The 17,934-nt window shown below is 43.7% G+C and overlaps 1 non-coding gene across 1 annotated transcript; it reads right to left on the reverse strand.

Annotated features, from left to right (window-relative positions):
* Window positions 1–3,382: 3,382 nt before the first annotated feature.
* Window positions 3,383–3,465, reverse strand: trnal-uaa (transfer RNA leucine (anticodon UAA)). Its single transcript has one exon. It is a non-coding gene; the product is annotated as a tRNA-Leu (tRNA).
* Between the last annotated feature and the right edge of the window lie 14,469 nt (window positions 3,466–17,934).

Raw genomic sequence — 17,934 nt, forward strand, 5'->3', positions numbered from 1 at the left:
CCTTTCCTGCTTTCGCTCCACACCCCTTGATCCCTTTACATTAAGGGCTATATCCAACTCCCTCTTGAATATATCTGATGAACTGGCATCAACAACATTCTGCGGAAGAGAATTCGACAGGTTAACAACTCTCTGAGTGAAGAAGTTTCTCCTCATCTCGGTCCTAAATGGCTTATCCCTTGTCCTCAGACTGTGACCACTGGTTCTGGACTTCCCCAACATCGGGAACATTCTACGTGCATCTAACCTGCCCAGTCCCGTCAGAATGTTTCTGAGGTCCCCTCTCATTCTTCTAAACTCCAGTGAATACAGGCCCAGTCGATCCTATCTCTCCTCCTATGTCCTCCCATCCCGGAAATCAGTCTGGTGAACCTTCGCTGCACTCCCTCAATAGCAAGAACGTCCTTCCTCAGATTAGAACAAAACTGAACACAGTATTGCAGGTGAGGCCTCACCAAGGCCCTGTACAGCTGCAGCAAGACCGCCCTGCTGCTATATTGAAATCCCCAAGATATGGGGCCAACATGCTATTTGCCTTCTTTCTGTCTGCTGCACCTGCATGCCAACTTTCAATGACTGATGTACCATGACACCCGGATCTCGTTGCACTTCCCCTTTGCCTAATCTGCCGCCATTCAGATAATATTCTGCCTTCGTGTTTTTGCCACCAAAGTGCATAACCTCACATTTATCGTTATTACACGACATCTGCCACGCAATTGCCCACTCACCTGACCTATCCAAGTCACCCTGCAGCCTCTTAGCATCCTCCTCACATTTCACACCGCCATCCAGCATAATGTCATCTGCAAAATTAGAGATATTATACACAATTCCTTCATCTAAGTCATTGATGTATATTGTAAATTGCTGGGGTCCCAGCACTGAGCCCTGCGGCACCCAACTAGTCACTGCCTGCCATTGTGAAAAGGATCCGTTTATCCCGACTCTGTCAACCAGTTCTCTATCCACATCAATACATTACCTCCAATGCCATGTGCTTTAATTTTGCACACCAACCTCTTGTGTGGGACCTTGTCAAAAGTCTTTTGAAAGTCCCACTACACCACATCCATTGGTTCTCCCTTGTCCGCTCTACTAGTTACATCCTCACAAAATTCTCAAAGATTCGTCAAGTATGATTTCACTTTCATAAATCCATGCTGATTTGGACCAATCCTGTTAGTGCTTTCCAAATGTGCTGCTATTTCATCTTTAATAATTGATTCCAATATTTTCCCCACCACTGATGTCAGGCTAACTGGTCTGTAATTACCTGTTTTCTCTCTCCCTCATTTTTCAAAATGTGGTGTTACATTCGCTACCCTCCAGTCCATACGAACTGATCCAGAGTCGATGGACTGTTAGCAAATGATAACCAATGCATCCATTATTTCTAGGGCCACTTCCTTAAGTATTCTGGGATGCAGACCATCAGGCCCCGGGGATTTATCGGCCTTTAGTCCCATCCATTTTCCGAACATAATTTACGACAAATAAGGATTTCCTTCAGTTCCTCCTTCTCACTAACCCCTCGGTCACGTACTATTTCCAGAAGGTTATGCGTGTCTTCCTTCGTGAATGCAGAGCCAAAGTATTTGTTCAACTGGTCTACCATTTCTTTGTTTCCCATTATAAGTTCACCTGAATCTGACTGCAAGGGACCTACGTTTCCCTTCATTAATCTTTTTTCTCTTCACATATCTATAGAAGTTTTTATGTTCCCAGCAAGCTTCCTCTCATACTCTATTTTCCCCCTCCGCATTACACCCTTTGTCCTCCTCTGCTGAATTCTAAATTTCTCCCCGTCCTCGGGTTGATGCTTTTTCTGACCAGTTTATATGCCTCTTCCTTGGATTTAACGCTATTCTTACTTTCCAATGTTAGTCACGGTTGAGCCACCTTTCCCATTTTATTTTTTACTCCAGACAGGGATGTCCAATTGTTGAAGTTCATCCATGTGATATTTAAATGTTTTCCATTGCCTATCTGCCGTCAACCCTTTAAGTATTATTTCCCAGTCTATTCTAGCCAATTCATGTCTCATACCTTCGAAGTTACCTTTCCTTAAGTTCAGGACCCCAGTCTCAGAATTAATTGTTTCACTCTCCACCTTAATAAAGAATTCAACCTTATTGTGGTTACTCTTCCCCAAGGGGCCTCGCACAACAAGATTACTAATTAAACTTTTCTCATTACACATCAACCAGTCTAGGATGGCCAGCCCTCTAGATGGTTCCTCGACATATTGGTCAAGTAAACCATCCCGAATACACTCCAGCAAATCCGCCTCCACCGTATTGCTACCAGTTTGGTTCGCCCAATCTATATGTAGATTAAAGTCTCCCATGATAACTTCTGTACCTATGTTGCACACATCCCGACTTTCTTGTTTGATGCTGTCCCCAAACTCACTACGATTGTTTGGTGATACACAACTCCCACTAGCGTTTTCTTCTCTTTGATATTCCGCAGCTCCACCCACACAGAATCCACGCGAATGTCCTTCCTTACTATTGCGTTAATTTCCTCTTCAACCAGCAATGCCACCCCACCTCCTTTTCCTTTCTGTCTATCCTTCCTGAATGGTGAATCTCCCTGGATGTTGCGTTCCCAGCCTTCGTCACCCAGGAGCCATTTCTCCGTGATGCCAATTACATCATATTCATTAATTGCTGCCTGTGCAGTTAATCTGTCCACCTTATTACGAATACTCCTTGCATTGAGGCACAGTGCCTTCAGGCTTGTTACCTTAACACACCTTGTCCCTTTAGAATTTGGCTGCAATGTGGCCCTTTTTGATTATTGCCTTGGGTTTCTCTGCCCTCCACCTTTACTTTTCAGCCCCCATTTTACTTCCCTCTGTCTCACTGCATAGTTTCCCATCCCACTGCCATATTAGTTTAACCCCTCCCCAACAACACGAGCAAACTCTCCCCTGTGGACATTGGTTCTGCACAGGTACAAAGCGTCCGGTTTGCACTGGTCCCAGCTCCCCCAGAACCGGTTCCAATGTCCCAGGAAATTGAAGCCCTCCCTTCTGCACCACACATTCATCTGAGCTATCCTGCGAATCCTACTCTGACTAGCAGTTGGCTGTGGTAGCTATCCTGAGATTGCTACCTTTGAGGTCCTATTTGTTAATTTAGCTCCCAGCTCCCTAAATTCAGCTTGTAATTCCTCAGACAGAGTGAGTCAGACTCAAACACAAACACATAAAGAGCTCCCTTAAGACAGAGAGTGTGAGGCACAGAAACATTGCATAATCCCATTTCTTTGTCAGTTGAGAATGTTATAAAGTTATCGACATGTATAAATGCAGTAGAATATATTCAGGTATAACTGAGCAGGATGGGAGGAAATCGGTTTGAATTTAAAGATTTACCAGCAGTGGGGTTCGAACCCACGCAGCTATACACCCATTGGATTTTATGTCCAACGCCTAACCCACTCGGCCATCCTGGTTTTGTCAGTATTCGGATTTTGTCTCTGTGAGAATATGGGCTGCAGCTCCACTCTCACAGACAGAGGTTTTCAATGAGCATTTTCAAATATTTATCGTAATATTGACACAGGGGCAACTCCCCTATTCTTTTTCGAGTAATGCTCTGGGAACTTTCACATCCACCCGAGGGTGCAGACGGAGCATCAATTTAACATTTCATCCGAAAGTCAACAGCTTCAACATTGCAAAATTCCCCAAGTGCTGCATTTGAGTGTCAGCCAAGATTATATGCTCAAGTCTCAGGAGTCGAACTTGCACACACAACCTCCTGATTCAGTCGAGAATGCTGCCACTGAACCAAAGCCGATACCAAAGCTCATATCCGTATTACTTTCCCCAAGTCTTTTTATAAAGTTCCAGGACATACAGAAGTAATATTCAACATTTTGAAAAAGCTCCACCCTCGTCGGGGATTTGAACCCCGACCTCACGCGTGACAGGAAGGGATACCAACTACTACACTAACGAGGAACTGACGGGTATTTGTTTTGTCAGAGCAGGAATCGAGCTGTGAATAGAACTGGACACCATGAGAAGTCGACAGGCACATTGAGAGACAGAGACAAACCGACAAACAGGGAGAGACAGAGACCGAGATAGTGACAACGTGAGACAGAAAGTATGAGACTGAGAAGGGGAGGCAGAATGGGTGAGAAAAATACTCAAACACACACATATACAGAGATGTGTGTGTGTGTGCTCTATAAAGAGAGAGAGGGAAAGAGTGAGAGAGAGAGTGAGTGACAAAGAGAGAGATAGAGAAAGAGTGAGCGACAGATAGAGAGATAGACAGAGATATAAACAGAAAATGATGGAAATACTCAGCAGGTAAGAGAAAGGAACTAACAGAGACAGGCAAAGAGAGGGACAGGTAGAGACATGGACAGATAGAGATGATGGGAATGAGAAAGACAGTCAGACAGTGGGACTGAGAGAATCCCATTGGAACAGAACTGGACATCGTGAGAAAGAGACAGATAAGTTGAGAGACCGGGAAACAGGGAGAGACAGACAGCGAGATAGAGACAAAGAGAGACAGAAAGAGTGAGACTGAGAGGGAGGGTCAGAGTGAATGACAGAAAGACTCAAACACATACATACACAGAGATGTGTTTGTGTGCTCCATAAAGAGAGGGAGGCAAATAGTAATGGAATGACAGAGACAAAGACAGGGACAAAGAGAGAGACAAAGAGGGAGACAGATAGAGAGAAAGACAGATATAGAGAGAGATAGAGACAATAATTCGGTTCTGTCTTTACAAAGGAAGATAAAAAAAATCCTTCCAATTCTACTAGGGGACTGTGAGTCTAGTGAGAATGAGGAACTGAAATATATCCTTATTGGCGGGAAATTGTGTTCGGGAAATTGATGGGATTAAAGCCCGATAAATCCCTGGGTCTTGATAGTCTGCATCCCAGAGTACTTAAGGAAGTGGCCCTGGAAATAGTGGATGCATTGGTGATCATTTTCCAACAATCTATCAACTCTGGATCAGTTCCTATGGACTGGAGGGTAGCTAATGTGACGGCACTTTTTAAAAAAGGAGGGAGAGAGAAAGCGGGTAAGTCTATACCGGTTAGCCTGACATCAGTAGTGGGGAAAATGTTGGAATCAATCATTAAGGATGAAATAGCAGCCCATTTGGAAAGCAGTGACAGGATCGGACCGAGTCAGCATAGATTTATGAAAGTGAAATCATGCTTGACGAATCTTCTGGAATTTTTTGAGGATGTAACGAGTAGAGTGGACAAGGGAGAACCAGTGGATGTGGTGTATTTGGACTTTCAGTAGGCTTTTGACAAGGTCCCGCACAAGAGATTGGTGCACAAAATCCAAGCGCATGGTATTGGGATTAATGTACTGATGTGATAGAGAACTGGTTGGCAGACAGGAAGCAGAGAATCAGGATAAACAGGTCCTTTTCAGAATGGCAGGCAGTTACTAGTGGCGTGCCGCAGGGCTCAGTGCTGGGACCCCAGATCTTTACAATATACATTAACGATTTGGTTGAAGGAATAGAGTGTAATATCTCCAAGTTTGCGGATGACACTAAATTGGGTGGCGGTGCGAGCTGTGAGGAGGATGCTAAGAGGCTGCAGGGTGACTTGGACAGATTAGGTGAGTGGGCAAATGTATGGCAGATGCAGTATAATCTGGATAAATGTGAGGTTATCCATTTTGGGGGCAAAAACACGAAGGCAGAATATTATCTGAATGGAGGCAGACTAGAAAAAGGGGAGGTGCAATGAGACCTGGGTGTCATGGTTCATCAGTCACTGAAAGTGGGCACGCAGGTACAGCAGGCAGTAAAGAAGGCCAATGGTATGCTGGCCTTCATAGCTAGGGGATTTGAATATAGGAGCAGGGAGACCTTACTGCAGTTGTACAAGGCCTGAGTGAGGCGGCCAGACTTGGTATATTGTGTTCAGTTTTGGTCTCCTAGTCTGAGGAAGGACGTTCTTGCTATTGAGGGAGTGCAACAAACCAGTTGCCAAACAGTTCTCTATTCACATCAGTGCATTAATCCCAATACCATGCGCTTGGACTTTGTGCACCAATCTCTTGACTACATCCACTGGTTCTCCCTTGTCCACTCTACTCGTTACATCCTCAACAAATTCCAGAAGATTCATCAAGCATGATTTCCCTTTCATAAATCCATGCTGACTCGGTCCGATATTGTCAACAGACTGATTCCAGGGGTGGCAGGACTGTCATATGAGGAGAGATTGGATCAACTGGGCCTTTATTCACTGGCGTTTAGAATGATGAGAGGGGATCTCATAGAAATATATAAGATTCTGACGGGACTGTACAGGTTAGATGCGGGAAGAATGTTCTCGAAGTTGGGGAGTTCCAGAACCAGGGGACATATTCTTAGGATAAGGGGTAGGCCATTTAGCACTGAGATGAGGAGAAACTTCTTCACTCACAGAGTTGTTGACCTGTGGAATTCCCTGCGCAGAGAGTTGTGGATGCCAGTTCATTGGATATATTCAAGAGGGAGTTCGATATGGCTCTTACGGATAAGGGGGTGAAGGGATATGGAGAGAAAGCAGGAAAGGGGAACTAAAGGATTGATCAGCCATGAACATATTGAATGGCGGCGCATGCTCGAAGGGCCTAATGGCCTACTCTGAAACAGAAAATGATGAAAATACTCATCAGGTTGAAGACAGGGACAAAGTGAGACAGGCAAAGACATGGGCAGAGATGATGGGAAAGAGAGAGACAGTCAGACAGAGAGTCTGAGAGAATCCTATTGGAACAGACATGGGCACCGTGAGAAAGAGACAGATTGAGAGACAGAGACAAACAGAGAAACAGGCACAAACAGTGTGAGTCATAGAGAGGCAGACTCAGACTCAAGCACACGAACACATGCACAGCTCTCTAAAGACAGAAAGGCAGAGACTGAGATACACAGCTACATTTCACAATTTCATTTCATGATCGGCTCAGAGTGTCACAGAGTAACAGAAAATTGTTGATTCAACAGATGAAAATCAGGTATCACTGATCAGCATGGGAGGAAATCAGTGATAAATTAAAGAGATTCGAGGAGTGGAGTACGAACCCTCATGGGAAAATATCAGTGAATTTTATGGCCAACGCCTTAACCACTCGGCCATCCTGGTCCTTCCAGTGTTTCTATTCTGTCTCTGAAAATCTGGGCTTCAACACCACCCCACAGACACACACAAATACATCGGGTTTCAGTGAGCATTTAGGAAAATTTTTAGTAATATTGAGACGGGGGCAATTCTCCAATTCTTTTTCGAGTAATGCTGTGATCCACCCGAGGGTGCAGACAGAGCTTTAATTTAACATTTCTTCCGAAAGTCAACAGCTTCAACATTGCAAAATTCCCCAAGTACTGCACTTGAGTGTCTGCCAAGATTATCTGCTCAAGTCTCAGGAGTGGGACTTAACCACACAAACTCCTGATTCAGTCGAGATTACTGCCACTGAACCAAAGCCGATACCAAAGTTCACAACCATATTATTTTCCTCAAGTCTTTTTAAAAAGTTCCATGACATACCAAATTCATGATGATGATCTATACAGACAGTTACACTTACACAGATATATATACATACAGATAGATAGACACAGACACGCACACACATAAGTAAAAATATACTCGCACCAACCGACATGCACAGATGTCTTAGACATATAGAGGGATAGACAGGCTGAATCACTGTCGCAACTTTGGCTGATTTTTGCGTTTTTCTATACTTAAGTATCGTGAATATTGCAGTTTAATAAAAATGATTTAAAAAATGTCAGTTTTGAAAGGTGTGGGACGTTATTCCGCCTATCTCAGGATGAGTTTTGCAGAGACCTGGTAAAATTGTGAAATGGAATGTAAAATGCTAAGAATCGTCGTCGGCAGGATACGACCTGCACAGGGAAAATACGATGGATTTTCTAGTCCATCGCTGTAACCTCTCGTCCACGACTACTGACTCGTTATTTCTTCAAATGTTACTCAGATAAAACTCAGTCATCCACCTCTCTGCAGCAGATGACACAGAATTCTGAAAAAATCTCCTCTTATGTATTTTTACTGTTCTGTATTGCACTGGAACTTTTTAATATGAATCTATACCAAGAAACAGAAGTAAAATCCTGCATTTTGAAAAAGCTTCCTGCCCATTAGGAAATTGAAACCCTGTCTTCTGCATAACAGGCCGGGATACTAAGCACCATACCAACGAATGTGGGTTTGGTCAGAGCAGGAATCGAGCTGTGAAGAGAACTGGACTCCATGAGAAGTAGAGAGACACATTGAGAGAAAGAGACAAACCGACAAACAGGGAGAGACAGACAACGAGATAGAGACAACGAGAGACAGAAAGTGTGAGACTCAGAAGGAGAGGCAGACGCAGTGAGAAAAAGACTCAAACACATACATATACAGAGATATGTGTGTGTGCTCTATAAAGAGAGAGAGGGAAAGAGTGAGACAAAGACAGTGTTAATGACAGTGACAAGGAGAGAGGCAGATCGAGAGAGAGCGACAGATAGAGAGAGAGACAAAGATATAAACAGACAATGATGGAAATACTCAGCAGGTTGGAGACAGGAATTCACAGCGACAGGCAAAGAGATACAGACAGGCAGAGGCATAGACAGACAGAGATGATGGAAAAGAGAGAGACATTCACCCAGACAGATTGAGAGAATCCCATTCGAACAGAACTGGACACCGTGAGAAAGAGACAGACACATTGAGAGACAGAGACAAACAGGGAAAAAGCGAGAGACAGACAGCGAGATAGAGACAGAGAGAGACATAAAGTTTTAGACTGAGAGGGAGGGTCAGACTGAGTGAGACAAAGACTCAAATACTTACATACACAGAGATTGTTTGCGTGCTCCATAAAGAGAGGGAGGCAAATAGTGATGGAATGACAAGAAAAAGACAGAGACAAAAAGGGAGACAGATGGAGAGAAAGACAGATAGAGAGAGAGAGAGACATAGAAACAAAAACAGAAAATGATGGAATTACTCATCAGGTTAGAGACAGGGACCAACACAGACAGATAAAGACATGGACAGAGATGATGGGAAAGAGAGAGACGGTCAGACAGAATCCCTTTGGAACAGAACTGGACACAGTGAGAAAGAGACAGAGGCAGACTTCAAGAGACAAAGACTCAAACACATACACAGCTCTCTCAAGAGAGAGAGAGAAGCAGAGACTGAGCGACACAGATACATTTCATGATCTGCTTAGAGTGTCACCGAAACATGCAAATGCAACAGATGAAAATCGGGTATCACTGAGCAGCATGGGAAGTAGTCTGTGTTTAATTAAGCAATTACCAGGCGTGGGGGTCGTACCCGCGCAGTTATAATTCCATTGGATCTTAAGTCCAACACCTTAACCACTCGGCCATCCTGGGCCTGGCAGAAACGGGTTTTGACTCTGTCAAAATTTGGGCTTCAACTCCACCCCCACAGACACACACATATACAGAGGGTTTCAGGGAGCATTTCCGAACATTTTTCGTGATATTGACACGGGGTCAACACTCCTATTCTTTTTCGAGTAATGCTCTGGAACCTTTCACATCCATCCGAGGGTGCAGGCGGAGCTTCAATTTCACATTTCATCCGATGGTCAACAGCTTCAACAATGCAAAATTCCCTAAGTACTGCATTTGATTGTCAGCCAAGATGATGCGCTCAAGTGTCAGGAGAGGGACTTACACACACGAGCTTCTGAATGGAGCCACTGAAAAAAGCCAATACCAAAGATCACAACCGTATTATTTTCCCCAAGTTTTTAAAAAAGTTCCAGGACATACCAAATTCTTGGTGATGATTTCCATAGACAGTTGCACATACACAGAGACATACATACAGATAGACATACACAGACACACACACACATAAAATAACCAAAAATATACACGCATCAACATAGAAACATAGAAATTAGTTGCAGGAGTAGGCCGTTCGGCCCTTCGAGCCTGCACCACCATTCAATAAGATCATGGCTGATCATTCAACCTCAGTACCCATATCCTGCTTTCTCACCATACCCCTTGATTCCTTGAGCCGTAAGGGCCATATCTCACTCCATCTTGAATATATCTAACGAACTGGCTTCAACAACTTTCTGCGGTCGAGAATTCCACAGGTTAACCACTCTCTGAGTGAAGACGTTTCTCCTCATCTCGGTCCTAAATGGCTTACCTCTTATTCTTTTACTGTGACCCTGGTTTTCCAACTCCCCAGCAACAGAAACATTCTTCCTGCCTCTCACTTGTCCAATCTCGTCAGAATTTTATATGTTTCTGTGAGATCCCCTCTCATTCTTCTAATCTCCAGTGGATACCAGCAGAGTTTATCCAGTCTCTCATCATATGTCAGTCCTGCCATCCCTGGAATCAAGCTGGTGAACCCTCGCTGTGCTCCTTCAATAGCAAGAACGTCCTTCCTCAGATTTGGAGACAAAAACTAACAAAATATTTAACGTGTGGCTTCACCAAGGCCCTGTACAACTGCAGGAAGACCTCCTTGCTACTATATTCAAAGCCCCTAGCTATGAAGGCGAACATGCCATTTGTCGTCTTCACCGCCTGCTGCACCTGCATGCCCACTTTCAATGACAGATGTACCATGACACCCAGATCAAGATATACACAGAGTGCCTTAGACAAATAGACGGATAGACAGGCAGGGTCACTGTCGCTACTTTGGCTGGCTTTTGCGTTTTTCCGTCGAGAGTGCTGGCACTGAACCAAAGCCGATACAAAAGTTCACAACCGTATTATTTTCCCCAAGTCTTTTGAAAAAGTTCCAGGACATACCAAATTCATGGTGATGATTTCCATAGACAGTTGCACATACACAGAGACATATATACAGAGAGACAGTCACAGAGGCACACACACACATAACCAGAAAAATACATGCACCAACGGACACACACAGATGTCTGAGACATATCGAGGGATGGACAGGCTGAGTCACTACTTTGGGTGATTTTTGCACTTTTCTATCCGTATGTATCGTGAATATTGCAGACTAATAAAAATGTGAAAAAAAATATCAGTGTTGAAAGGTGTGGAACGTTATTCCATCTATCACAGGATCAGTTTTGCCAAAACCTGGTTAAATTGTAAAATGGAATGAAAATGCTGAGAAGCGTAGTCGGCAGGATTCTAACCTACGCGCAGAAAATCCAAAGTGTTTCTAGTCCATCGCTTTAACCACTCGGCCACAATTACTGCGTCTCTGGCATTTTAAATGTTACTCAGAAAAAACTCAGTCGTCCATCTCTGTGCAGCAGACGGCCACAGAATCCTGAAAAAGTCACCGTTTGCAAAATATCTGGAAGAGGCAATCTCATCTTGCTGTATTGTTACTGTTCTATATTGCTCTGGAACTTTTTAATAAAATCTATAACAAGAAACAGAAGTAAAATTCGACATTTTGAAAAAACTGCTGTGCCGTCAGGTAATTGAACGCGGTTCTCCCGCATAACAAGCGGGGATAATCACCATTATACGGACGAGGTTGCCTTAGAGCAGTAATCGAGCTGTCAACAGAAGTCGACAGACACAGTGATCGATAGAGACAAACCGACAAGCGGGGATAGACAGCCAGCGAGAGAGAGAGACAACGAGAGATAGAAAGGGCGAGACTGAAAAGTGAGGCAGACTCAGTGAGAATAAGACTCAAACACCTACATATACAGAGATGTGTATGTGTGATCTATAAAGAGAGAGAGGGAAAGAGTGACAGAAAGACAGTGATAAAGACAGTGACAAGGAGAGAGACAGATAGAGAGAGAGCGACAGATAGAGAGAGAGACAAATATATAAACAGAAAATGATGGAAATACTCAGCAGGTTAGAGGTAGGAACTACCAGCGACAGGCAAAGAGAGACAGATCGGCAGAAACATAGACAGACATAGATGATGAGAAAGAGTGAGACAGTCAGACAGAGAGACTGAGTGAATCCCATTCGAATAGAACTGGACACCGTGAGAAAGAGACAGACACATTCAGAACCAGAGACAAACAGGGAAACAGGGAGAGACAGTCAGCGAGATAGAGACAAAGAGAGACAGAATGTTTGAGACTGAAAGGGAGGATCAGACTGAATGAGAAAAAGACTCAAACACATACATACACAGAGATGTATTTGCGTGCTCCATAAAGAGTGGGGGCAGTTTAGTGATGGAATGACAGAGAAAAGGACAGGGACAAAGAGAGAGTAAAAGAGGGAGACAGATGGAGAGAAAGACAGATAGAGAGAGCGACAGAGAGACAAAAACAGAAAATAATGGAAATACGTATCAGGTTAGAGACAGAGACTAACAGAGACAGGCAAGGACATGGACAGACAGAGATAATGGGACAGAGAGAGGCAGTCAGACAGAGAGTCTGAGCGAATACCATTGCAACAGAACTAGACACCATGAGAAAGAGACTGATTGAGAGACAGCGACAAACAGAGAAGCAGGGACAGACAGAGAGGGTGAGCGAGAGCCAAAGACTCAAACACATACACAGCTCTCCAAAGAGAGAGAGCGGCAGAGACATTTCATTATCGGCGCAGAGTGTCACATAGTTACAGAAAATTGGAGATTTTGCAGATGAAAATTGGGTATCACTGAGCAGGGTGGGAAAAATCTCTGTTTAATTAAGGAATTGGGTTCGAACCCACGCAGGTATAAACCCATTAGATCTTAAGTCCAACGCCTTCACCACTCGGCCATCCTGGTCCTGATCTTATCAGTGGTTGGACTCTGCCTCTCTGAGAATCTGGGCTTCAGCTCCACCCCCACAGCGACACACAGACACATCGGATTTCAGGGAGCATTTACGAACATTTTTATCAATATTGACACGGGCGCAACTCTCCTATTATTTTTCGAGTGATGCTCTGGCTACTTTCACATCCACCCGAGGGTGCAGATGGAGCTTCAATTTAAAATTTCAGCCCATGGTCAACAGCTTCAACAATGCAAAATTCCCCAAATACTGCATTTGAGTGTCAGGTGTCAGCCAAGATGATGGGTTCAAGACTCAGGAGTGGGACTTACACACACAACCTCCTGATTCAGTCGAGAATGGAGCCACTGAACCAAAACCGATACCAAAGTTCACATCCGTATTATTTTCCCCAAGTTTTTTAAAAAGTTCCAGGACGTGCCAACTTCATGGTGATGATTTCCACAGACAGTTGCACATACACAGAGACATATATACAGATAGACAGACTCAGAGACACACACACCCACACACTTAACCAAAAATATACATGCACCAACAGACATGCCTTTGACATATAGAGGGATAGACAGGCTGAATCACTGTCGCTACTTTGGCTGATTATTGCGTTTTTCTATCCGTATGTAACATGAATATTGCAGATTAATAAAAATGAGAAATAGATGTCAGTGTTGAAATGTGTGGGACGTTATTCCGCCTATCTCAGGATCAGTTTTGCAAAAACCTGGTTAAATTGTAAAATGTAATGAAAACTGCTTTGAATTGTAGTCGGCAAGATTCGAACCTACGCGCAGAAAACCCAAAGAATTTCTAAACCATCGCTTTAACCACTCGGCAACAACTACTGCCTCTCTGGCACTTTAAATGTTACTCAGAAAAAACTCAGTCATCCATCTGTGTGCAGCAAACGGCCACAGAATCCTGAAAAAGTCTCCGTTGCAAAAAGTCTGGAAGAGGCAATCTCCTCTTGCTGTATTTTTATTGTTCTATATTGCTCTGGAACTTTTTAATATGAATCTATACCAAGAAACAGAAGAAAAATTCGACATTTTGAAAAAGCTGCCTTTCCATCGGGGAATTGAATCCGGTTCTCCCGCATAACAGAGGGGCATAATCACCGCTATACGGACGAAGGAACGTGTTGCGTCAGAGCAGTAATCAAGCTGCGAACAGAAGTCGACAGACACATTGATAGACAGACACAAACCGACAAACAGGAATAGACAGACAATGAGAGAGAGACAACGAGAGACAGAAAGGGTGAGACTGAAAAGTCAGTCAGAACAGCGAGAAAAAGACTCAAACACCGACATATACAGAGATGTGTATGTGTGATCTATAAAAAGAGAGGGGAAGAGTGAGAGAAAGACAGTGATAAAGTCAGTGACAAGTTGAGAGACAGATCGAGAGAGAGCGACAGATAGAGTAAGGGACAACTATTTCAACAGAAAATGATGGAAATACTCAGCAGGTTAGAGACAGGAACTACCAGCGACAGGCAAAGAGAGACAGACAGGCAGAAACGTAGACAGACAGAGATGATGGGAAAGAGTGAGACAGTCAGACAGAGAGACTGAGAGAATCCAATTCGAACAGAACTGGACACGGTGAGAAAGTGACAGACACATTGAGAACCAGAGACAAACAGGGAAACAGGAAGAGACAGACAGTGAGATAGAGACAAAGAGAGACATAAAGTTTGAGTCTGAAAGGGAGGATCAGACTGAATGAGAAAAAGACTCAAACACATACAAATACAGAGATGTATTTGCGTGCTCCATAAAGAGAGGGAGGCAAATAGCGATGGAATGACAGAGAAAAGGACAGGGACAAAGAGAGAGACAAAGAGGGCGACAGATAGAGAGAAAGACAGATAGAGAGAGAGAGACATAGAGACAAAAACAGAAAATAATGGAAATACTTATCAGGTTAGAGTCAGGGACCAACAGAGACAGGCAAAGACATGGACAGACAGAGAGAGACAGACAGGGAGAGGCAGACTGAGAGAGACAAAGACTCAAACACACAAACACAAACACAGCTCTCGAAAAAGAGAGAGCGGCAGAGACCGAGCGACACAGATACATTTCGCAATTTCATTTCATTATCGGCTCAGAGTGTCATATCGTTACAGAAAATTGGAGATTCAGCGGATGAGAATCGGGTATCACTGAGCAGGATGGGAAATATCTACGTTTAATTAAGAAATTACCAGGACTGGAGTTCAAACCCACGCGGGTATAAACCCATTACATCTTAAATCCAACGCCTTTACCACTCGGCCATCCTGCTCCTGATCCTGTCAGTGGTTGGACTCTGCCTGTGAGAATCTAAGCTTCAGCTTCAGCTCCACCTCCACAGCGACACACAGACACACAGGATTTCAAGGAGCATTTTCGAACATTTTTATTAATATTGACACGGGCGCAACTCTCCTATTCTTTTTCGAAAAAGGCTCTGGGAACTTTCACATCCACCCGAGGGTGCAGATGGAGCTTCAATTTAAAATTTCAGCCGATGGTCAACAGCTTCAACAATGCAACATTCCGCAAGTACTGTATTTGAGTGTCAGCCAAGATGATGTGTTCAAGTCTCAGGAGTGGGACTTACATACACAACCTCCTGATTCAGTCGAGAATGGAGCCATGTAACCAAAACCGATCTCAAAGATCACAACCGTATTATTTTCCCCAAGTTTTTTTAAAAGTTCCAGGACATACCAAATTCATGGTGATGATTTCCACAGACAGTTGCACATACACAGAGACATACATACAGATAGACATACACAGACACACGCACACACAATAACCAAAAATATACACGCCTCAACATAGAAACATAGAAACATAGAAACATAGAAATTAGTTGCAGGAATATGCCATTCGGCCCTTCGAGCCTGCACCACCATTCAATAAGATCATGGCTCATCATTCAACCTCATTACCCCTTTCCTATTTTCTCTCCATACCCCTTGATCCCTTTAGACGTAAGGGCCCTTTTGAATATATCGAACGAACTGGCCTCAACGACATTCTGCGGTAGAAAATTTCACAGGTTAACCACTCTCTGAGTGAAGAAGTTTCTCCTCATCTCGGTCCTAAATGGCTTACACCTTATTCTTTGACTATGATCCTTGGTCTCGAACACCCCATCAACGGGAACATTCTTCCAGCCTCTAAGCTGTCCAATCTCGTCAGAATTTTATATGTTTATATGAGTTACCCTCTTATTCTTCTAAACTCCAGTGGATACCAGCCCAGTTGATCCAGGCTCTCCTCATATGTCAGTCCTGCCATTCCGGGAATCATGCTGGTGAACCTTCGCTGTGCTCCCTCAATAGCAAGGACGTCCTTCCTCAGATTTGGAGACCAAACCTGAACACAATATTCCAGGTGTGGCCTCACCAAGGCCCTGTACGACTAGAGTAAGACCTCCCTGCTCCTATACTCAAATCCCCTCACTATGAAGGCGAACATGCCATTTGCCTTCTTTACCGCCTTCTGCACCTGCATACCAACAATCAATGACTGATGTACCATGACACCCAGATTAGGATATACACAGGTTGCCTTCGACAAATAGATGGATAGACAGGCAGGGTAACTGTCGCTACTTTGTCTTGCTTTTGCGTTTTTCAGTCGAGGATGCTGCCACTGAACCAAAGCCGATACTAAAGTTCACAATCGTATTATTTTCCCCAACAATTTTTAAAAAGTTCCAGGACATACCAAATTCATGGTGATGATTTCCACAGACAGTTGCACATACACAGAGACATAGATACAGATAGACAGACACAGAGACACACACACACACACATAAACAAAAATATACATGCACCAACGGACATGCACAGATACCTTATACATATAGAGGGATAGACAGGCTGAATCACTGTCGCTACTTTGGCTGATTTTTGCGTTTATCTATCCGTATGTATCTTGAATATTGCAGATATTGAGATATTGCATAAAAATGAGAAATAGATGTCAGTGTTGAAAGGTGTGGGACGTTCTTCCGCCTTTCTCAGGATCAGTTTTGCAAAAACCTGGTTAAATTGTAAAATGGAATGAAAAAAGCTGAGAATCGTAGCCGGCAGAATTGATTCATGCGCGCGGAAAATCCAAAGGATTGCTAGACCATCGCGTTCACCACTCGGCCACAAATACTGCATCTCTGGCAATTTAAATGTTACTCAGAAAAAACTCAGTCATCCATCTCTTTGCAGCAGACGGCCACTGAATCCTGAAAAAGTCTCCGTTTGCAAAAAATCTGGAAGAAGCAATCGCCTCTTGCTGTATCTTTACTGTTCTATATTGCTGTGAAACTTTTTAATATGAATCTATACCAAGAAACAGAAGTAAAATTCGACATTTTGAAAAAGCTGCTTTTCCGTTGGGGAATTGAACCCGGTTCTCCAATGTAACAGGCGGGGATACTCACCACTATACGGACGAGGGTACGGGTTGCGGCAGAGCAGTTATCGAGCTGTGAACAGAAGTCGACAGACACATTGAGAGACAGAGACAAACAGGGAGAGACAGATAGCGAGAGAGAGAGACAACGAGAGACAGAAAGGGTGAGACTGAAAAGTCAGGCAGACTCTGAGAAAAAGACTCAAATACCTCCATATACAGAGATGTGTGTGTGTGATCAATAAAGAGAGAGAGGCAAAGAGTGAAAGAAAGACAGTGATAAAGACAGTGACAAGGAGAGAGACAGATAGAGAGAGAGCGACAGATCGAGACAGAGGCAAAGATATAAACAGAAAATGATTGAAATACTCAGCAGGTTAGAGAGAGGAATTACCAGCGACAGGCAAAGAGAGACAGATAGGCAGAAACATAGACAGACAGAGATGATGGGAAAGAGTGAGACAGTCAGACAGAGAGACTGAGAGAATCCCATTCGAACAGAACTGGACACCGTGAGAAAGTGACAGACACATTGAGAACCAGAGAAAAGGACAGGGACAAAGAGAGAGACAAAGTGGGCGACAGATAGCGAGAAATACAGATAGAGAGAGAGAGACATAGAGATAAAAACAGAAAATAATGGAAATACTTATCAGGTTAGAGACAGGGACGAACAGAGACAGGCAAAGACATGGACAGACAGAGATAATGGGACAGAGAAAGACAGTCAGACAGAGAGTCTGAGA

The sequence above is a fragment of the Pristiophorus japonicus genome, unplaced genomic scaffold (assembly GCF_044704955.1).
Source record: "Pristiophorus japonicus isolate sPriJap1 unplaced genomic scaffold, sPriJap1.hap1 HAP1_SCAFFOLD_422, whole genome shotgun sequence".
NCBI lineage: Eukaryota > Metazoa > Chordata > Chondrichthyes > Pristiophoridae > Pristiophorus > Pristiophorus japonicus.